Below are 23,164 nucleotides of genomic sequence, written 5' to 3'. Positions count from 1 at the left end.
GGTTGCATTCATCAGTCAGTGCAGACGCTGGTCTAGGTGCTGCGGCCTTTTTGTAGAAGGTGAAGCTGTGAAGCTGATGATCTGTTGTTGAGGATTTGTTGTCGCCTCCTCGCCACATCAGATGTCCAGTTGTTGTGGTCTTGGCTTGACGTCGACGACCGCCAACGGAGCACGGCTCGCCGGAGCAGTCGTCTGTGCCTGCTGCATCAGCTGCTTCTGGACATGGTACATCCGCTGCAGCTCCTGTACCTGATTGAATGATTCAGTAGGAACGAAGAGAGTGGTGAGAAATTGTGCTGACCTTGACGAGTTGAGATGCAGAGAGAATTTAGCATATTGCGCAGACTGCAAGCAAATGAAATGCTCGATTTTTTAGTACTTGTTGTCTGAAGATCTGTTCTTGGTTCAGGATAGCCGTTCTCATCTGCTCCCTCTCCATGTCTGGGTGAAGGTTCATGCTAATATGCTTTTTTCAACTGTGTCGTCTATTCCAGGAGAATTTGAGAATCAGTTACTCAGTTGGTGCTGCAAATTGGGGCTGCATCGGCCGTTGCGATTTCAGAATTTTTAGAGAATTGTTCCAAAGGAATAAATGTTGTCATTCTCTAGCTAGCTAGGTAAATCAGCAATACCACATCAGCACATAATTATCTATGTCCTTGTAGTCGCTTCTGTTTTGTTTGCTACAATTTTGTACTTGTGGTGGTCTGAGGCTAGGAGATGTCGCTGGATTTTATGTCTAGTAGTAGTAGTCATTTTAATGCAACTTGTTAACTGAGTTTATGTTACTAAGATCTTCTTACTTTCTAGTTTTGTATTGCGAATGCCAAAAGAAGCATATGTAGATTGTATCCATCACCAAATTGTATAAAAAGTGAAGGTTTATGGTTTGCGCTGAATTTTGTGGTCTGGTGTGTCATGACATGTCTATTGGTTCTAGTTGCAACAGATGTCGTCCCCGGTAGTGGAATTGGGAGCTAAAGCTGAAGCGAGTCAGGTTAAAACTAGAGCCGAGAGCCTGCTTGTTGCACCTCCCTCACTCTATACAAATAAAGTTGTGGGGGAGGAACCGCTACTACTCATAGTTGTGCCTGCTGTGAAAAGGTGAACTGAACTGAATTAAGAAATTTATCCAAATTGTACACTTTAGAACTATTGTGCTTATTTTTTCATTCTGGTATGTTAATGTGCATTACTGAAATTGGGATCTTTATCAAGCAAAGAATCGATTTGCATGTTATTTTTTTAATGAAATGGCGGGAGCTCTGCCTTTCAATTAAGAAGAGAGCAAATAAAGTTAATTATAGGAGTGCTAAAATGTATATGTTCTTTGCAGCAGTGTAATTTTCAACATCGAAGAAATCTGTCCAAAATTTAGAATGCTTGCATGCTTTCTCTTTTGTGGAGAAGGAAAAGAGAGATGTAATAAGTCCAGCGTTAATTATAGTTCTTGGCCAGCAGTTGCCCCAATCAAAATATGGGTATGGGTCTCAACATAGCTGAGTCCAGTATGGTCAGCGAATTTTCAAATAAATAAGTGTGCTACAGCAGTTGGAGTTTGCAATCCTATCATGCTCTTAATTAGAAACCATAGGAAAAAACTTTAGTCGTGAGTTTGTGGTTTCAGAAAAGAAGTTGATATAACATTTTAAGTTTTTGACTGAGTGGAACCTGAAAATAACTTGTGCTTGCTAGGAATATCCAAAGGAACTAGGTTGGACTTTGAGATGCACCAATCCTACGCCCATCCTTTTGCGTTGTTGTTGTTGTTGTTGTTGTTGTTGTGCTTAGAGTTGGGCTTTGGTGTGTGCTCTGTTCATGTGCTGTGCAGGATGCCTGTGCTCTTGGGTGAGTTCCCCGGGGCGCAAAGTTTTCTTATAAGCATTTACTTCAATTTTTAACTTGGCGCAAATTTCTTTAATTTCTTCTTGTGACGGAGCCTTTTCCGTGTTGTTTTCTAGATAGTACATGGATGGAGTAAAAAATGGGGCCAGTGTCATAGTGGTCACTTGCTTCATCCTCATCATAGCTTTACTTTTATACTATTATCTGCAACTAATTGTGCTTTCACTTTTAGTTATTAGTTCCGTGACTCCAATGCCATATTTCGCTGACTCCAGTGCTATGGGTATCGTGTAAATTGTTAGATCTTTGTCGCAATTTTTGAGTCATCATTTATCATACCTATTTTGATCTGTAGGCAATTTAGTACAACTTGGCATTAGTTAGCTTTGTTTATGTTACATGATCTGGCTTAGGATTTTGATAATGTAGTCCTAAGTTTCTGAACTACACAGTCTGAATTACATGGTCTGTTTCATGATTTTTCCATCTTAAAAAGGCTCATAGAGAAAACTATAAATTTTTAGGCCACGGTTTTGTTGACTTATGTATGTATGGGGATAATAGTTAGAAATGTGATCTCTGTCTATGTTGCTTCTTATTGTCATTATGTGCCACTTCTGAAGGTTGTGGGAACTCGAAGTTACATGTGCCATGAACTTTTTACTGACATTCCATATGGTCACTAGGTAAGATTGTGTACATCAATTTTCACTTGCATCTATTCTTCTCAACATTGGGTGTCTGTCATCTTGGCTAAACTCTTGCAATGTCCATTCTCCAGCTGCTGCATCTATGAGATCATTGCTTTTAGGCCTGCATTCAATGCATTTGAGAGTGCATCTCATGATTAAATCTAGTTTTATCATAACCTGTACCTTAATTGATGATTTTTGAATCTTACAAGATATGCAAGCACTTATAAATAAGATTAACATGTCTGCTGTAGCTCCTCTACAAACTAATACTCTGGTTCATTGTAAGTCATTGGCCAATACAAATCATTGTTAGTCATTGGCCAATATACAGTTATAGTGCTATGTTCATGTTAATCTCCCCTGCTCATGAAAACCAAACAAAAATATTAAGTTAATTATTGCAATTAGCAATAATACAAATTGCTAGTATTGAGCACTGCAATTGTAGTTCTGAGCATATGCAATGTTTGAAAATTTAATTACCTCATGAGTATAATTGGCACTTACAATGTTTGAAGCAAATTTGTAGCAACTTTTAATTATAATTTTCAAAGCCCTTGAAGAACCAAGCTGCATATCAAAAGACAAATTGATTATCTTACAGATGGGTTCTGAAGAGGACAGTTGATGTGTCTTCTCTGTTTGTTCCTGATGTCTCCTAGTCCTAGATTTTTGTATCTAAATGGATGAATATATGCTACACCTCCAAGGTTCAGTTGAGTCCTGCCAGTTATGTTTGATTTCATATGGAACATATAAGAGGTTTATCATGTGTGGGACTGTGGGTTTGTTTTCTTTTGTTGGGGCTCTCTTACCCCCTTTTTCATCTTCTTGATATAAAGATGCATAACTCTTTTGTGTGGTCAAGAAAAAATATATCGTGATCTATCCATTAAAAATAGGGGAAAAGAGCACTACACGTAAAGCAATGTTAATAAATCGACTATTTGTCACACTGATGCAAACCTAAAATCTACAGTACAAATAGGAACTGATGAGGCTAGTTCACTCTAACCTGAAAGATTGGGTCAGATTATTCTTAACATGAAAGCACAAAATCGTATACACTATTTTGCCTCCTCATGTTCTCGTTTTTCTGCTAGTTGATCTATATATTCTGCAAGTATACACTATTTGCCTATTTAACTTTTAATTTGTGTTCTTTTTATGTATAAATGTTTGAACCTGTGTATTTTGTCAACATGCACAGTGGTTCTGCAAACTACCATGCTCACAGCCGCTTCTGTTCTAGAGCTCACCTTCTGGGGCGTCAAAAGGGGCTATGCTTTAAGCTTCACATTCTCCTTCCTATTCACCTATGAGATGCCTAGGCTATGATCCAATGTGCAATGCCTATGAGATGGTTGTGTTATGGATGCAGAACCAACTCGCCCAGAACAAGACACAGGAGCTCATCCTAAACTACATTAATCAGGTGTGCTTAACTGGTTATACCAATTAGTACTATACTTTGCTTAACTGTTTCATTATGATAGGTGAAGGACAAGCTGCCCAGTGCATCAGCGGATTCACAACTATGGATATCCTAGCATCTCATGGCCTCCTCTGGTAAACTATGCACTGCTAAGCTCCTGATCTTGGCTCTAACGATTGTTAATCTTTGCGCATAACATTTGGACCATTTGCAATTCAGATATTTGTCCTTTGTTTGTTGTGATTTTTGTCAGCACAAACCATATTTTTGTCCTTATCCTTTAAAGGGGCAGATCCAGTGCCAGAGGCTCCCACTTGAGTGGGGTCTGGGGAAGGGAAAAACCTAGGCAAGCCATTCCCCCGCAAAATCTGCGGAGAGGCTGCTTCGAACCCATGACCTGGTGACTCAGTGAGACAGCTCTCACCACTGCACCAGGCCTGCCCTTCATTTTTGTCCTTATCCTTTCATAGAAAAAAATTATTTGTTGTGATTTGTGCTAACACACCTTATCCTTTGTTTATTGTGATTTGTGTCGGCAAACACCACATTTTTGTCCTTGTCCTTTCATAGAAAAAAATATTTCTTGTGATTTGTGCTAACACAGCTTTTCCTTTGTTTATTATAGTTTGTTAATTATGATTTGTGCCAGCACACACCACATTTTTGTGATTCTGTTTTATTGTGATTTGTGCCAACACAGACCCCACAATCTAAGCTTGTCCTTGCTGCTAGTCTCTATGACAAGTTTGTCATGCGCAAGGGACTCTGCAAGATGGCCAAGGTATTGAAGAACGCGGTATAGAATAACTCCATCCCATGCTCAATCTTTTACGTAGTTTGGGGGCCTCTGGTGCAGTTCTAGATGAAGCTGATTTGAGTATAGAATGCAATTTTACCTTACTATATATCAGAAAATTTAGGAAGCATTTCTGGATTTTTAGGGCACAACAGGAAAAACCTGATATGTTTTTCCTCATCTTGTGTGCTATGGTACGCCTTGAGATATAGGCCTCAATGGCACCACAAAACATATAGATGGTGTTTGATTATGCACTAGTGGGCTTTTCTAGTTGAGGCTTTTCTATATGCACATTTCTCTAAACAATGAACCATATATATGATATTGAAAAATTGTGATTTGTGGCACACAGACCCCACAAACTCAGCTCCTCCTCCCTTCAAATATTCTCTCTCGTGTGTGGGTTAGGCACTGTTGGCCTGGACTTGGACCTCTGGTTGGCTCTCTTCCTCCCCACCCACCCACACACTCTCTCTCAGTCTCTCTCTGTCTCCCTGCCCTAGCAGTAGCTAGTTAGTGGATAGCCAGAGCTCTAACCTCTCATCACTATTTATGCATCTATTGTAAGATGGGGCTTATCATGTGATCTGTTTGCGGTGGAATTTATGCAAAATAGCTCTATCATCTCAGCTTTTCTGTTTTGTGCATGATCTTATCACATTGTCATATACTGTGGTTACGCTTGAGTGAACTCCAGAAAAAGAATACAGTGTTTTGATATGTTTTGTAGATAATTTCAGGTGCCAGCTACTATCAGGTTTGTATTAGATGGACCAATGCCGCCCTATTTACTTCTGAAGGATCTGATTTTGCATGTAAGCTTACAAGATCTGATATTGCATTTTTCAATACTAGAAATTGCATTAGTTGAAATGCGCAATTTTTCATTATTGTTTTGAAATTTGTAATATGTTTTCATTTTTCTTAGTGTGTTTGGCACCATGACTTGTATTGTCTGTCTTGTTCTCTGCCATTGCAGAAGGGGAAGAAACGGGGAAGGAAATATAAAGTTTTGTTGTTTAAAATTGGCAGTCGCGCCTGTTTTCCGCGGCTGTTACATTTCCTCATCGTTTTCTTGCCCATGTCGCTTTGCACTGCTGAGAGGTGATTCCATCAGGCTGCAAGGTTTGGTCCCTTTGTTTCCTTTGCTTTTGCGCTGCTGTGTCTAGGGTTGAAGCAATGATTTGGTACTGATGTGGAGTTTCATTTTTTGTAGGATTAGCTATTTTTGTTGGTGTACTTGTAGCCATTGTTAGATTCTTGATGCCCTGTAGGTAGTTATCAGGTTTGATGACTTACCTTTGGCATTAGTTGTAGGTTGTTTCTGATTTCTCTTGTCAGTTTTGGTCTTTGAAGAAATTGCAATTCTATCTGTTCTCTTCTACCTGTTTTTCAGTTAGTGAGTTCAAGCATTTGGGTTTTTTAAGGTGGGCCAGTAGTTCATGTTCATATGGTTTGTATGAGCAACTGGTCTTACTCTTTAGCCATTTGCTTAGTAAGAGGCATTGTGCTCTGAGCAAGTGCATGTTGCATCATTTTTGTTTTTAAGTTTGGCGTGTTGTTGTTCTGTCTTAGTTCAGGCGGCATTTTGGAGTAGTTTGGGGTGATCTTACCCTTGTAGTGTATCATGTAGTTGGTTCTTAGACTCGTAAGTCAACTAGGCGAGGCAATAGAAGAAATCAGTTTATCATTTTACTGTTCTCAATTTTATTGTACTAGTGTAATTTCGTGTGTCCAAATTTTTTGCTTCTATGTATTCGTGCCAATGTGCGTTTTATTGATATGAATTTATTTAGAAAAGATGTTGTGAAAATTTGTTATATTTGTGATCAATTTGCAGCAATTTTCTCAGAGTTCTGGAATTCATAGAAAACATTTGGAAATGTAGTTTTTTTTGTACAATTTGTCATTTGTTCTGTATTTTAATGGTGAGCTCTTTCTGTCGATCCTAGTCTCTGCAATTATGGCAATAGATCTTAGTCCCTTGTATTAGTGTACCATATGCTTGTAATTACATTGGCTTGTTTTTGAATTTATACCGATTGTGTATCTGTAAATTTCGGTCATTTGAGATTTAAATTCTGTTTATTTGATTGTGAAATAGTTCATATGAGCTATTTTGATATATATTTTCTTCTATTTAATACTTCAGATTTGTAGAATTGGATTGTGATTATTGTGACCATTGGATTCTGATCTAAGGATCTGTAAATCATGTGTTTTCTTTGTCTTTAGCACCCAGTTTGGTTTAGTTGTAGAATTCGGGTGCTTTTTGGCCTTCCAACAACCGAGTGCCAGGAAGCTATAAAACAACCGATTGTTCAGTAGATAGGTTGTAAGAAGCGCCTCCTGCCGAGCAGTTGGTCTTAGCAGTCCCTGCGATGAGCAGCGACTCGCGAGAGCCTTTCATCAAATACCTAACAACTGCAGACATGCCAGCCGAGATGGAGCGCCTCATTCGCCACAGCAAGCATTACGTCTTAATTGATGGCAAGTTGATGAGAAAGAATGCGAAGGCAGAATTGCTTCAAAAGTGCATCTCTCAGGAAGGACTGGCGTTACTTCAACAAATCCATACCAGTTCCTGCGGCAACCACACGGCCTCTAGGAGTCTGGTCGGGAAAGCTTTCTGAGCATGCTTCTATTGGTCATCAGCAGTCACAGACGCCGAAACACTTGTCCAACGGTGCGAGGGATGCCAAATTTTGCCAAACAGATCCACGTTCCAGCTCAGGCTATGTAGATGATTCCCGCCTCTTGGCCGCTTGTATGCCGGAGACTAGACATGATTGGGCCTTTCAAGAACGCCCCAAGCGGATTCCGATGGGTCTATGTCGCAATCGACAAGTTGTCCAAGTGGATTAAGTACAAGCCGCTCGTCCAGTCTATAGCAAAGAAAGCAGCAGAGTTATTTGAAGACATCATCCATAGGTTTGGCCTGCCGAACAATATCATCACCGATCTGGGTTCTAAATTTACCGGCAGCGATTTCTAGGATTTTTGTGAGGAGTGATGCATATCTGTTAAATATGTCTCGGTCGTGCACCTAGGGCTAACGGCCAGGTTGAGCGAGCAAATGGCATGATATTGGACGCCTTGAAGATGAGATTGTACGAGAAGGACCAGAAACATCCCAGCAAATGGCTCAAAGAGTTGCCGGCCGTGGTCTTGGGGCTAAGGACCTAGCCTAGCCGCAACACTGGAGTCTCACCCTATTTCTTGATGTTCGGATCATAGGCTGTATTACCTGCCAACATCGCTTTCCGAGCGCCAAGGGTAGAGAATTATGATGGAGAGAGGAATGATCAGACATGGCAGGACAATGTCGACTGCCTTGAGGAGGAGCGATTGGACACCTATGTTTGGACCGCTAGGTACCTGGATGGTCTGTGTAGATGCTACAATCACAATATTCATGAGCGATCCTTTATGGTCGGCGACTCAGTACTCCGCAAGAAATAGAAGACTGACGGGATGCACAAGCTATCATCACCATGGGAGGCCCCATACATCGTCAAGGCAGTGACCTAACCAGGGTCATATAGACTCTGTGATCAGGACGGGGTGGACATCCCCAACTCCTGGCACATCGATCTCTTTAGGCATTTCTATCCTTGAAGCGTTCTACAAAGATATGTACCTTTTATATATATACATTTGATAAAAAGTTTTCTCGGTGATGCTTTCTCCGTTTGATTTTTTTTCCATAATTTTTCTCCAATTGTTTGTTTCTCCATGCTTAACATCTTTAAGATAAGACATACTTTTGCCATTCGACTCGCCGAATGGCCACATTCTTATTTGCGTTTTCCAGAGACGGCCCTGTCCTCGGCTTCTCCCTACACATGCATGAGTTCCAACGCTCTACATTATGGGTGGTCGCAGCGGCTCCCCAGTGACGTCTATTCTCCTACACGTGCATGGGCTCCAGTGCTCTGCGTTATGGGGTATGAGCTAGCTGGGGCTGGGGGCTCAATCAAGAACCAACTACTCGGACGCCGTTAATATTAAATATACACGCTTTATACACAAATGTACATAATGTTCATTATAATTGTTCGGAATGGTAAATAACTGTTTTAAATATGAGTCTGTCTAGCCAACAACTTAGTGTTTTGAAAGCTCCTAACACCTGATTTTTTCCCATGAATTTACATTGTTTTTTAATTATATTTACACTGACTTATTACAATATTTACACTGATTTGTTCAATGTAATTTATTGGACAGAGCGATGTAATTTAGGGGAGATTGCATATGTCAGAAAAATATATGCCAAATTTTTCAGAAAAAATTACAAATTATTTCTATGATTGTAGATGTCATAGATATATATGTCAAATTATTCATAAATTATAAACAGACTACAAATTGTAAAAAAATTGTAGAAAAAATTTCAAATTGCTCACAAATTATGGTGGACCCACTACTAGAGACGCGCTCTTTGCCGAGTGCCTGGGGCACTCGGCAAAGGCCCTATTGCACTCGGCAAAGGCTTTGCCGAGTGCCACACTCGGCAAAGAGCAATCGGCAAAGCCGCATCCGGCGAAGGGTTCTTTGCCGAGTGCCGTTTGTTGGGCACTCAGGACGACACTCGGCAAAGAAAATTGGCCATCAGCCATTGACGGCGTCTTTGCCGAGTGCCGGGTCAGGAAGGCACTTGGCAAAGCTTTTCCCTTTTTTTTTGAAAAATCCTTTGCCGAGTGCCTTCCGGACCCGGCACTCGGCAAAGAAAAAAATTTTTTTTTTTTGAAAAATCCTTTGCCGAGTGCCTAGCTGAGACGGCACTCGGCAAAGAAAAAATATTTTTTTTGGAAAATTCTTTGCCGAGTGCCAGAGTCCTGGCACTCAGCAAAGCTGGGAAACACATGGTAGTGTACACAGCTTTGCCGAGTGCCAGGGTACTGGCACTCGGCAAAGAGACCTGGTAGCGCATTTTTTTTGGCAGCTTTGCCGAGTGCCAGGGCAAAAGGCGCCCGGCAAAGGCTCTACACTCGGCAAAGTGACCAAAATTTTTTGTTTTTTTTTTGTTTTTTACTTTCGATCACTGCAAACACAACATATGGCATATATATCACATCCAACACCTTATATGTCACAATCCATCACACATACCACATGAATCACATCCGTTCACTACATGTCACAGTAATTCCATCCATTATTCGACAGGATTCCACATCATTCAACAAGTAGTTCAAATCCATCACCACATGTCACAATAACACATGCATGACAACAACATTGTCTCGGACAGAAATCCATTGCGAAGAGAACAAGACATGAAACTACAAGCGCTACTCACTGAAGCAGCCCTTGATGTGGCCATCCTGCTGACGACGGGGAAGGAAACATCTGCTGGTTCGAAGTGCCCTGAGCTGGGTTGTTCGAACCCGCAGACTGAGGCTGCACATAGGAGAAGAGATTGCATGAGACAAGATTAGTTGAATAGCGATTGTAGCAATTCCTTGCATGTGTGACATTACTCACTGGAGTAGCGGAGTGAGGAGGCTGAGGTGGACCCATTAACCCAGGAGGCATAGCAGCACCCGTCGTAGTTTGCATCCAGGCAATAATGTCCGCCAACCTTTTCTCCTGGGCGAGTTTGTCGGCCTCCCGCGCGGCCCGCTCGGCCGCCAACCCCAGTTCCAGCTCCTAGGCCCTCCTGTTTGCTTCTTCCACCTGGGCCTACAAATTGTTCCAAAGCTAATGTTACAATAATGCAAAGGAAATAGAGTTGTGTAAAGATCAATGTACGACGAGTAAAACATGAATAACCTGGAGTGTGTCGACCCGGTGCTGTGAAATGCTTGGTCATGAGCGTATCGCCGGGAGTGAGGAGGCGGTCGTGCTCTGTGCTCAGATCTGGGAGAGAGTGGGAGTAGAGGCCGTGTCGATCACGCTGTCGCCAATCCAGTAGCGGCCATGCTTCTTGCCTTGTCCAATCCTCATGACGGTGTTTGCATCAATGTTGTCGGTCCGTGGATCGTACTCCGGCCCATGAATCGACCTTGCCACCGATGTGTACTCCATGATTTTCTCGTAGGCGCTCGAGTTTGTGTATGCCTCGGCCGGGTCGTCTGGGTTGAAGGAGACGTCGGACGATGCCTTGCCCTTGTGTGCCATGGCAAATGCGGCGAAGTTGGAGCACTCTTGGCCTTGATGTGCCGCCGACTGCAAGAACGAAAACAAGATGATTAGAATTCTTTGCCGAGTTCAACGAAAGCAAGAAGAAACATGACCACATACCCATGCTCTGGCATATCCGGAGAGGTTGTGGTTGCCTTGATGGTGTGATACACCTGGCATGAACAAACGCCGCTGCCGGGCAGCCGCGTGCTGAGCGGCCCACTCCGCGCTTAACCATCTGTCCACCATCTTCGCCCAATCCACGGGGCACCCGTTGCACCACCAAGGAATCACCTACACGTCATCAAGTAGTTGACATATTAGAAAAACAAGTGATTCGTACTTAATCTCAAAAGGAACCAATTTTAATGTTCTTTAGCTACCTCAAGGAACTGGGGTTTGGTCAACGTCAAGTCTTGTTCTCAGATGTCCTTCTTGGTGACCTTCTGTCCGAGCTTCGTCCCATAGTAATCTATGATGGCCTGGAGTCGCGCCTCATGATGGACGTCGATGACGCGTTTCCTGCAAGCTCGCTTAGCCACTGCATCCGCTGTGCCCTCAAATCTGTCGTCAAGTTTGAAGTACTCCTGCATATGCAGACACGATGTATGCATTAGTTATTTCAAGTAGAGTCCAATGAGTGCGTTGTATTGAGCCATGTAGTGCGAGGAAGACTTACCCAGAACTCCCGAATGACGAGCGCAGCCACGGTGCCTGCTTCCACGTGGGGGCGGACTCGTAGTGGGCAAACGTGAAGGCGGGCTCGAGGTTCCCGGCATGCATGACCATGCTAGGGAAGTGTCACCTACACAGGAGACCTAGGATGCCATTGACATGGCGGGAGGCAGTGTTCCCCGACACAATCTCCCACCCCCACAGAAGTGATTAAGAAAACATATTAGTCTCTATTTCGATATCGAACATAGCATATGAAGTAAAAGTGATAACATGCAAAGGCACTTACCTTTGCCCCTCTGGGCTAATCACTGGGTGTAGACGAGTATGCGGTCGGTTAGGGAGGGTGGAGGGTCCTCGCAAGTGGACACCTGACGAACTAGAGGAAGCGGTAGCTCCCGTCCCACCCCCGTCCTCGTCCTCGTCCTCGTCCGCCTCCTCCTGGACCGGCGTCTCCTCCTCCTCGCCCGCCTCCTGCTGCACCTGCTCCTCCTCCTCCACCTCCTGCTGCTGCTGCTGGACCGCAAGCGTGGTCCTCCTATTCCTCCTAGTCGTGGTCCTCGTGCTCCTCCGCCTCGTCGAAGACGTCCCCTGCTCCTCCTCGCCCCCTCCACTGGAGGCTCCTACACCAGAGGCTCCATGGTAGAATGAGCTCAGGTTCCTCTGCCGGCCGCCCGGCATTTTTGTTCAGTCACCTGCAATTAAAAAGAAGAAAGAAGTAATTAGAAATAGATGCAAAATAAACAAAACAAAACAAAATTACAAAATTACAAAGTATTACATGTATGTTACAAATAATCTTCATGATCGGGATTAGCTGGATCGTAAGTCTCATCATCACTATCAACCATGTCGAAATAATCAACACTGTCCGATGGAGGAATGTTGTCTTCAATGTCATTGCCTACATGTAATTGCTCAAGCATTTGTAAGTCCTTTGCCTTTCGCACTTCATCTCCATCGTCATCATCATCAACCATTACATTGTCTACATCCATTCCTATCTCGCCGGTTAAGTCTATCTCAAACCTCCCTTGTAGCCCATCTTTTTGATAGAACTCTCCGTCATATGTGCTTGGGTTGAAGTTGTAATCTTCATCATTTGGGACAGGTAGTTGGCCGTGTGGCGAGACCTTGTGCACAACAAACCAACCACTAAGATCCGGTCTAGTCTTGCAAGCATATGACATATAATAAACCTGTGTGGCCTGTTGCGCCACAATGTACACATCGTCTCTTGGATAGACGAAATCCTGTCGAATTTCGACTAGACCAAGATGAGGGGTCTTCCTCGTTACTCCCGGATCAAACCAATGGCATCTGAATACGACAGGATAAAGATTTGTGCTACCATAGAATGAAAGTTCGTATATTTCTTCAATTCTTCCATAATAGTCTATGCCATCAGTGCCGGGCGTAAAAACCCCGCTATTTGTGGATCTTCGATTGGGCCGCCTCCGCTCATAGCTTCCTGTGTGAAATCGATATCCATTCACATCGTAGGCGTCCGATGACTTGACCCTTTGGTCACAGCCGTTGGCAACCTGTCTCAACTCAGCACTGATAGACGCATCGGTTCAGGCCTGCAAGCTCAAGCAGGATACATCGTTATATTAATCGGACGTACGAGCAACAACAAATCGGGGCTAAATTGGACGGTACCTTGGTTTTGAACCAGGAAATAAAATCGGGGCTCCCTTGTCCTGCACCCTTGGAAAGAACGGTATCACATTCCGGCGGGGTTGGTTCCCTTGAATGGGGCCAGTATTCATGAATGAATTCCCTGTAACGACAAACAAGGGGGTTGGGTGTAGAATAGTGCGGGATTATTGAAACAAGTCCGTTGAGAACTTACGCAATATATGGGTCCACCTCTTCAAGGTTGGTCAGCACATATAACATGATTTTGTGCCACTCCACATTTGTCAGGGGCTTATTGGTCGATGCACCTGCTCTTCCAAGTTGCCCTCGGAAAAGGCTGAGGCTCGAGGCATTTTCGTCAGCATTGTAACGAGGAGGTGGATTATGCACACTTGGAAGGTTGTCAGAATAATACAATGTTGTGAAGTTTGACACCTCATCCATAGTGAACGCACTTGCAATGGAAGCCTCAATTTTGCCTTTGTTTTTACACTTTTCCGAAAATGTCTTTAGGCATCTCTCGATTGGATAGCACCAACGGGCCTGCACGGGCCCCCCCCCATTCGTGCCTCATACGGGAGGCGCAATATCAGATGCTGCATCGGATTGAAGAAGTCGGGTGGAAAGATCTTCTCCAACTTGCAAAGCAAGACAGGTGCCACTTTTTCCAAGTCAGCAATCACGGTCCGAGATAACTCCTTGGCACAGAGCTGGCGGAAGAAGTAGCTCAACTCTGCCAGCACTGTCCATATGTGCTCAAGGACAAAGCCTCAAACCATCATCGAAAGAAGCCACTCAATCCATATGTGGTAGTCGTGACTCTTCATCCCGTTCACTCGGAGAGTAGTTAAGTTCACTCCCCTCCTCAGATTCGCTGCATACCCATCAGGGAACATTAACGTCTGGATCCATTGGAGTACTTCCCTCCTTTGTCTGGGGGTCAAGACGAAATCTGCCTTAGGCCTTTTCCATGTCTTGCCGCCTCTAGGAGCACGCATCTCTTGATGTGGTCTATCACACAACTCTACCAGGTCCACTCTAGCCTTAGGGTTGTCCTTTGACTTTTTAGTTTCCATGATTATTCTCCAGAGTGCCTCGGCGACATTCTTTTCTGTGTGCATGACATCAATGTAATGTGGCATAAGAAGGTCATCAAAATAGGGGAGCCTCGTCAAGCCCGACTTATGAGTCCACATGTGTTCCTCGCTGTATCCCACGAAGCCATCACCTTCTTGATTCTCTACGAGAGCATCTATCTGAGCATGAACCTCTGCACCAGTCATCATCTGTGGTGCAGGTTTTGTCACTACGATACCTTTCGTAAAGTTCTTGGTGTCTTGCCCGAATGGATGCTCGGGAGGGAGGAATTGACGATGTTTGTCGAACAACGAATACTTGCCACCCTTCTTGAGCTAGATGAACCTCAGACGATCCTTGCATAATGGACATGGGAACATCCTGTGGACACACCAACCGGAGAATATCCCATACGCTAGGAAGTCATGCATGGAGTACTGGTACCAAACGTGCATTTTGAATGGTGTCTTTGTAGCTCTGTCATATGTCCATACCCCATCCTCCCAAGCACTGACCAATTCATCAATCAGAGGCTCCATGAAGACACCCATCTTCTTCCCCGGGTGTCCAGGAATTATCAATGACAAGAATATGTTCTGACGTTCAAAGGCGACGCCGGGGGGGGGAGATTGAGGGGGATGACAAACATGGGCCAACATGTGTAGGGGGCAGCCATCAAACCATAAGGATTGAACCCATCTGTTGCCAGCGCAACACGTACGTTACAAGGCTCTGATGCTTTCTCATGATGAATGCCATCAAAGTGGTTCCATGCTTCACCATCGGACGGATGTACCATCTTGTCAGGATTGTATCGTGTGCCCTGTTTGTGCCGTGTCATCTGCTTAGCGGATTCCTCGCTCATGTATAGCCGTTGGATCCTCAGCATGAACGGGAGGTACCGTAAGATTTTCATCGGGACGGTAAGCTGCTTCTTGTGGCCATCCCCAGAGTCTACCTCCAGGTACCTGGAGGATTTGCACTTCGGACAGTACTTTTCATGCTCATGTTCTTTCCTAAAGAGGACACACCCATTCGGACAAGCATGTATCTGCTCGTAAGGCATCTTGAGTCCATCAAGGAGTTTCTGGCACTCGTATAGGCTCTTTGGCAGAACATGGCCCTCCGGAAGCATGCTAGCAATCAAGGCCAACATACCATCGAAGTGTTGTCGACCCATGTTGATCTCGGCCTTGAACCCCATCACGCGTCCAATGGCATTGAGTTGACAAACCGTTGTCCGATCATGAAGGGGTTTCTGTGGCGAAAAAATCATGTCATAGAACGCCTTTGCGGATGCCTCCGTCTCCTCCGCACGTCCATCAGGGATTTGTGCTTGTTGATAGTCATCTAACATGTGTGCAACCCCGCCATCATCATCAACATGCTCGAGGCGTGGTCTCACCACTTCCTCTCTCATCCGATGGGCTTCACCGTGGTGGATCCACCGGGTATAGTCTGGCATAAAGCCATGCTTCTGAAGATGTATACCCATGTTGTCCTCCTTTTGCCATTTTCTGTTTGCACACATGCTGCAGGGACACTTCATTAGATGCGCTCTATTCGCACCCCTGCCGAATGCACGGTCCAAGAAAGCCTCGGTCTTCTGCCCCCATTCAGTGCTGAAATCACTCTGACTTCTGTATCCCGTGTACATCCACTCACGGTCATCCATCCTCTAAAATAGATATCAATGAGTAACGTAACCATCAACTGCATCTACGTGATGTTCATACTATCTAATAGGTGAGGATATGTCCTAATCCCACCCGCGGATGCGTAGACGAGGTTAGTTTCCATGGTCTACTCCGAGCCGAGATAGAATTTCGACAGCACCTCCCCGCTGTTCTCCAGATACACATCCTGGCAGGGAGAGTGTGTATCCGGAGAACAACACGGAGGTGATGCCAAAACTCTGTCTCGGATTGGAGCAGACCATGGAAACTAACCTCGTCTACGCATCCGCGGGCTATCCAGAAAACGTGGACAATCCAAAACAGATACGATTATACATATGCAAAGATCTGCATACTTCCAACCGTATCTCTTTCGGACGGGAGACGCCTAACTGGGTTACACCGATCTATGACAATGATAAGGAAGAGAGGTTATTTATACCTAGGGTGGCGGTGGACAGGAGTTCAAACTTACATTTTTCGGAAAAATGCAATTAAATGAAATAAATTAAGGATATATAGCAAAAAGATCGAGAAATATGCCAAATTTGAGGATGTACTTCAACTTAATGTGTAAGGGTTGAAGAAAAAGTTTGGAGGCAAAAAACAAAAAAAAATTATGCTTTGCTAAGTGCCCAACTCTGGCACTCGGCAAAGCCTCTTTGCCGAGTGCCTAACGGGGGGCACTCGGCAAAGGTGACGGCAAGTACCCCCGTCAGCTCTTTGCCGAGAGCCGTCCTTTGCCGAGTGCCCGGCACTCGGCAAAGAGGCTCTTTGCCGAGCGCCGATCTTCGCCGAGTGCCGGGCACTCGGCAAAGGGAGCTTCGCCGAGTGCCCGACATTTAGCACTCGGCAAAGCCAGGCTCTCCATTAGTGACCCACCGTCCCCAACCTTCTCCCTTCTCTTCCATGAGCCGCACAGGCCTGACGCTGGCGAAGCCGCTGCGGCTGCGTGGCCTAGAGGCGACGATGGCAGGCCTGGGAACAGCGGCCTGCTGGGGCGGCGGCGTGCGGAACGGCGCTGCTACTGGCCACCGGTGTCATCGAGTCGGGACGAGGCGGCTGTGTCGAGGAAGCAGAGCTCGCCGGCGTGGGTCGCCGCGAAGCGCGCACCTCGAGCTTCCACGACGACGTGGAGGAGGGGATCCCGAGCATGCCCCTGTGCCCCGGCCGGATACAAGAAGCGACGGACGCGATACAAATCTGTGAAAAGCGACGGCCAGAAAAATCGTGTTTGAAAAGCGGCTAAAACACACGGTTAACGTATAGCAATTCTATTTCAACATTGACCCTAATCTACTGTGCCTCATCTCCAGCGTCGCCGAACAGGTCAAGGTCTGCAGGAAGCTTTTCTGCTATGTCCGCCACATCGTCTTCCAGCGCCCTGACCCGCGCGTCGGTCGTCCCTTGGGCGAAGCCAGACTCGATCACATCCAGTCTTACCGAAGGGTAAAACGACTTGACGATCGCCAATGCGTGGACTGCTGCAGAGGAGGCGGCACCACGCGCATATTCCTTGAAGCGTGACAGAGCTACGTTGCACCTTTCCACAATGCTGTCGCGCCTTGGGGGCCTCTCGCCCAGAAGAATGGGAAGCTCTGGATCAATGAAGTCGAGCACCGGCTTTATACCTTCCACCATGGCCTCAATCTTGGCCTCTTTCATCGCCAGCTGCGTCCCGAACTCCCTGAACTGTGCCAGCTGGGAATTGTAGAGGACTCCTGCAAACGTCTTGGTAGCGTGTTGAGCATGCCAAATCAGAATAGACGCTGCGTTAACAGTCTGGATGCTTACGTTCAAGATCATCCGCGACCTTCTGGGTTTTCTGCAGTGCCTCATCTTTCTCCTTCTGGGGCTCTGTGCCACAGCTTCACTCGCCAGACCAAGCTCCATCTCCATATCTGTGTACGTAAGGGTAACTTTAGGATCTGGTATGGGGATACCCACTGCGTAAGCGTAAGGACTTACCTTTCCTCTGGTCGGCATCACTCTTAAACTGTTCGACCAGCCTTCGGTTCTCGGCCTCTAGCTCCAAGACGCGCAGCTGCAGCCTTTCATTGTCGTTCTGCGCATTGGTCAAGCTAGCATCAAGTGCCTCCACTGACGCCTGCAGCCTCTTGTTCTTGGCAAGGACTGGGGCCGCCTCGTCCAGCAGGCGCGGGCGATGCTCGGATGTCTTCATTAGACTCTATGGCACAAGACATGAGAAACTAAACTTCATAGTAGTGATCGACGGCGTACTGCGACTTACTTCGATTCTGCCTATCACAGACGAAAGGGCGGCCTTCAGCTCCCTCACCTCTTTGGCTGGCTTCTTGTTCCTCCAGGACGTCGAATTCATCTCCTCGGCGACGCAAGTACGCACGACCCGAGGAGGGGCATTCCAGGGTGAGGCGGCTCCTGAGGGCCGAGGCACCTCCTCTACGTCCGGATAATCCTCGAGGGCCCTCCGCCTTCGTCGCCACGCGGTCTGGCCAGGGCGCTAAGACCAGCGCCACGGCTCCGTACCCGGACTCGCTGTCCGATCAGCGCTGATGGCGGCCTCGTGCACCTCCTCTTCATGTGTCAGTCCTGAGGATCGTAACTCATCAGCTCCAGACCTGTCCTGGCTCCGTGTGGCCGTCGACGCAGGGCTCAGCTGCTGCTCGCCACCTCCAGTGTGTGGAGTACGCAGCTCATCCTCCTCCTGACGATCGCCAGCACCAACCGGCTCTAGCGGCTCGGTTGGCGCCCCGCTGAGCACAAGAAGACACTTCACCATAACGCCACTGCTGCTTAGCAAGTAATCGGAAACGCTTGCGAAAGCCATACTTACAGATTCGAGCGCCTGGCAGCTGCTCTGAAGCGGCGCGACCTGCTCGAACTGCCCTGTCCTGACGTCGTCCCCGCGGTTGTCGTACTGCTTAGGGGCGGCGGGGTTGTTTCCACAGTCTCCGGGCGCGTGGTGCGCGCCCCTCCTGCAGAACCCACCCGAGCAGCCTCGGGGACTTCACGATCAGACCCCCAGCAGCTGGCAGCCTCTTGTGCTCGCCGGTTTTCCCTTGTCTCCACCCCAGCGCGTCCCGCTGGGCTAGGTGTCTCGGCGGTCGCAGCAGCGGCCGCCTTGCGCGCTGTCCTCTCTCCAAGCGTCTCGTCGTCATCGTCATCATTGGAGTGGGACCCCACGTACTTGTGGTGTAGGGGCCTCTCTGATGTCGACACCGGCTTTGCTGTGGGACGAAGCCCCATTATTCCTTCTTTTCCCGACCGGCCGTTTCCCGCGCACCTTCTCCAAGTGCTCGGGGACTGCCTCCTCTTCCCCGCCAGGCCCGGACGAGTCGTCATCCGTACCCGGACTAGCTTGACGCTGGGACTGTTCGGCCATGCGTCAACGGCCGTCGGCAGCTGTCCTGCAGGACATCGGAGAAGTACACGGCCCGGTCCTGTTCATGAATCTTTTAAAGCATGATTGGCACGTCACAGAACATGCACAATAAGCAATATGAAGACCCGAGCAATTTCTTACGGCAGGTGGAGGTTTCGTCACACTGTATGCTGACGGTTGTCCTTTTGTTCCTCAAGTTCGTCCCGGAAGCGAAGAACTCCTTGGCGTGATGCGCGATATCCTCTCTCTTCATCTCTTCGGACGCCTCCTGGGTGGTGTCAGCCAACCCTGCGTACTCGTACGCAGGATGTATCCTCTCCTTACACGGCTGGGTCCGCTGGCTGATAAACAGCCTATTCGCTTGCTCGTATACGATCGTTGATTATAAGCTGGAACAGTATTTTTCTCTCACACCAAACCAGCCAGCAGTAAATAATCCACGATCGTTTACGACGAAACGAACAGGCTAAAGTTCACGGCTACTCCGATTCCGTCCAGATTGATTTTGTCCAGAATACCCAAGAGCTCTCGCACCTGGACCATATATATCATTACTGCTCGGTTTTGCCAACCAGTTCTTGCTAACCACCGCGTAGTAGTCGACTTCGCACGGCCTATACAGCTCCAGATCCCCGATGTAGAACCACTTTGAGTTCCATCTCTTCAGAGAAGTGTTGAGCGGCACGTTGATATACCGACTCGCCATTCCATCCCTCAGTTGCACATATACGCCGCCGACCACCTTAGGTGACCTAGGGCCGGCGTATGCCCGCAGATTGAAAAAATACCGGAAAAGATTGAAGTGGGGGCGGATTCCAAGGAAAGCTTCGCAAAAGTGAATAAAAATGGAGATGTGAAGAATACTATTTGGGTGTAGGTGGCATAGACTGATGCCATAGTAGCAAACTAGATCTCGAAGGAAAGGATGAACAGGAACTCCAAATCCACAGAGAAAGTACGCCTTGAAAACGACGAGCTCATGGGTCATCGGGGTGGGGAACGTCTCCCAGTGGCGGGGCGCCATCGAGAGGTTTGCCAGTCGGGGAGGACGCCGTCAAACACCAACTTGTTGATCTCCGCCTCCGAGCTCGTCGATTTGACCCACTCCTGATTACGGTGCGCTTGGTTTGGAGTTTTCTTCCATGCCGCCATCGCCTCCTTCGAACTCGCGCGCACCGCTTTGGCGCCATTGGATCAGATCTGGTTTTTGGGAGGAGTTTACGGTTTGATTTGGTGGAGTTTTTATTGAAGTAATGGCAGAGCGGCTGTGGATGCGGAGGTAGGAACACGAGGAAGAAGAAGCATCGGCGAAATGGAAGGAGTGCACAGCGGCAGGCGGATTTAAAAGGGTTCAACCCCAACCTTTCATCTTCGGGGCTTTTGGGAAACCGCGGTGCGTCACGTTGCTCCCACCCCTCCAAATTCTCCACGGATGTTCACGGCGCCGGTTAAGTGAGCCTCGGGGCATGCTGAAAGAAAGGGCCTGCTTAGTAAGCACTCCATTTTTTCTCCACGGTTAAGTGCTAAGCACTCTCTATTTTTTCTCCACGGTTAAGTGCTAAGCACTCTCCATTTTTCTCCACAGTTAAGTGCTAAGCACTCTCCATTTTTTTCTCCACGGTTAAGTGCTAAGAACTCTCCAGTTTGTCGCCATGGTTATGTTCTAAGCACGTGTTCTTCATATTTTCACTCGATTCTTTGATCCTGCTACAAGATGATCCTCTATCTTAAAGCAGGCTCAAGGACTAAGTGTGTACACTTCACCTAGCGGTGAGTGTGCTGTTTATACTCTTAGCTAAGCTGAGAATAGGTTGTCTCGCCAACCGATTGATGATACTTTAAATTCTTTGATCCTGGCACTAAGTGTATTCTCCACCTACTGTCAGGCTTAGGGACTATAGTGTATACACTGCACCTTGTGGTGCATGTATTAACATTTTGCGATAGAATAAGTCCTCGTCTCTTGACTAAGTCATGATGGTACTTATCTACCTCTCTAAGTCAGAGATAGTAATCATCTAACTTTGCCATTGAAATCTAAGTGTGTACACTTCACCTAAAGTGAAGAATTTTCAAAATTTAAACTTGAGCTCCTTACATCCTACTGGCAAATCCTAACTTGGATGAATCCGAGGGTAGCCGACCAGTTAAACTGGTCGGATACTCGTCTCTACTGATCATCTTTAAGGCATACTACTCGGATATCATCAAGACAGCATTACTCAGCGAATACAAGGTGCTCGGGGACTAACTGTGGGGGGGGGGGGGGGGGGGGGGGGGGGGGGAGAGGGTACAACCCCGGATACCCACTGGGCGACACATGGGCCGCTTTCCAGTCCACAAGATCAGAGCCCAAGGTGCTCGGCCCTCCCGGCGTGCACCGCAAGGCAACGAGAAGACATCTTGGCGATGAAGGAAGATCTGATCGTATATGCTAGATATTATATTCCTTGTAAATACTTATCATGTAACCGATTAGAGATAGATCTAACCAACTTGTTACACTATCCCTAGCCTATATAAGGTGGATAGGGACCCCCTTGAAAAAACCCATAATCAATATAATCCATCAAAGACACAGGACGTAGGGTGTTACGTCGACTTGACGGCCTGAACCTCTCTAAATCGTTGTCTCTGTGCCTACGTCACCATCTAGTTCCTATCACGGGCACCTCCCCCGATCAATCTACTATATCAGGCATACCCCTCGGTAGACTGCCGACCATATTTCGTCGATAGTTAGGGTTAGGGTTCATGGACACACCAATGCCGGAGATGACGAGGGCCACCAAGAGGACAGACACAAACACCGATTAGAAATGACGGCAAGTGGCGGCGAAGGGACGGATGGGAACACCGAACACGAACTCACATAGTTCACCAAGAGCGAGAGGAGAGGAGAGACAGGGAGAAGGGAGGAGATGCCGAGACAGTTAGAGAGGAGACAGGGTGAGATGGGGGAGCGGCGGCAAGCGGATAGAGTTCACCGGAGTCGGGAATGACGACGATGAGTGACGTGGCTCGGCACCTCGATGGCTTGTGGATGCGGTCGAGAGAGCAGAGCGGCGCAACGTGGTGAAAATGGGGAATGGGGATTAGGGTTAGGGTGGGGTAGGGTTCCGGTTGTGCCTGGCTTATATATCGCACGGGGGGAGGGGGCTGGCTGCGTCTTGCTAGACATTGGCAGGCCGGGCCGCCACCAGGCCTCCCGTTGAGGAGCGGGCCATGCCGTGCTGGCCCAGGTGCCTAGGGTAGGTCCCAGGCACGGCCTGCTCCTCCGGGCCATGCCAGCCCGGGCGCAGTCGCCACCGGGCCGTGCCGTGCTTGGGCTAGGCCAAAAATACAGGCCTCGTGCCGGGCCGACGGGTTCGGGCTGCATGGACAACTATAGCTTTGGCGTGTTCGCTTCGCTCTACATCGGCTCCCTCTACAAGCACAGGCCGCACGAGGATATCGCGTTGGCCGACGAGTGCTGTTCGGAAAAAATCCAAACAGAAAAAAAGCTAAAAAAACTAAAACAGGACCCGGATGTGAGGAGCCGTATTTAGTTGGGCTTGATTATAAATTAATAAATTTCAAGGCCCATAGTGAAGTTTGTGCAATAAAGGAAATTGGCATCAGATTGACCAAACTTAAATATATGTGTGTGTGATGTGTACTGCTGTGGGTTTGATTTCTAAAAAAAGTAGAAGGTATGCGGCGTAATGTGAGGAGATGACATGAGTGGTGCAATATCAATATAAGGTTTTTGCAACTCTAACTTAAGCAAGTGATAATGGAAAAAGAGTGACTAGAGTAGTTAGGCGAGGCCAGACAAAAAAAAAATAG

General features: G+C 46.9%; 1 pseudogene; it reads right to left on the bottom strand.

The window, feature by feature from the left end:
- Positions 1 to 117: 117 nt before the first annotated feature.
- LOC136481111 (uncharacterized) lies at positions 118 to 11,083 on the bottom strand (annotated as a pseudogene).
- Positions 11,084 to 23,164: the final 12,081 nt, after the last annotated feature.

This window comes from Miscanthus floridulus, chromosome 9, assembly GCF_019320115.1.
Source record: "Miscanthus floridulus cultivar M001 chromosome 9, ASM1932011v1, whole genome shotgun sequence".
Lineage (NCBI taxonomy): Eukaryota > Viridiplantae > Streptophyta > Magnoliopsida > Poales > Poaceae > Miscanthus > Miscanthus floridulus.
The sequence above is the reverse complement of the archived record's forward strand: the minus strand, read 5'-3'. Positions and strand labels throughout refer to the sequence as shown.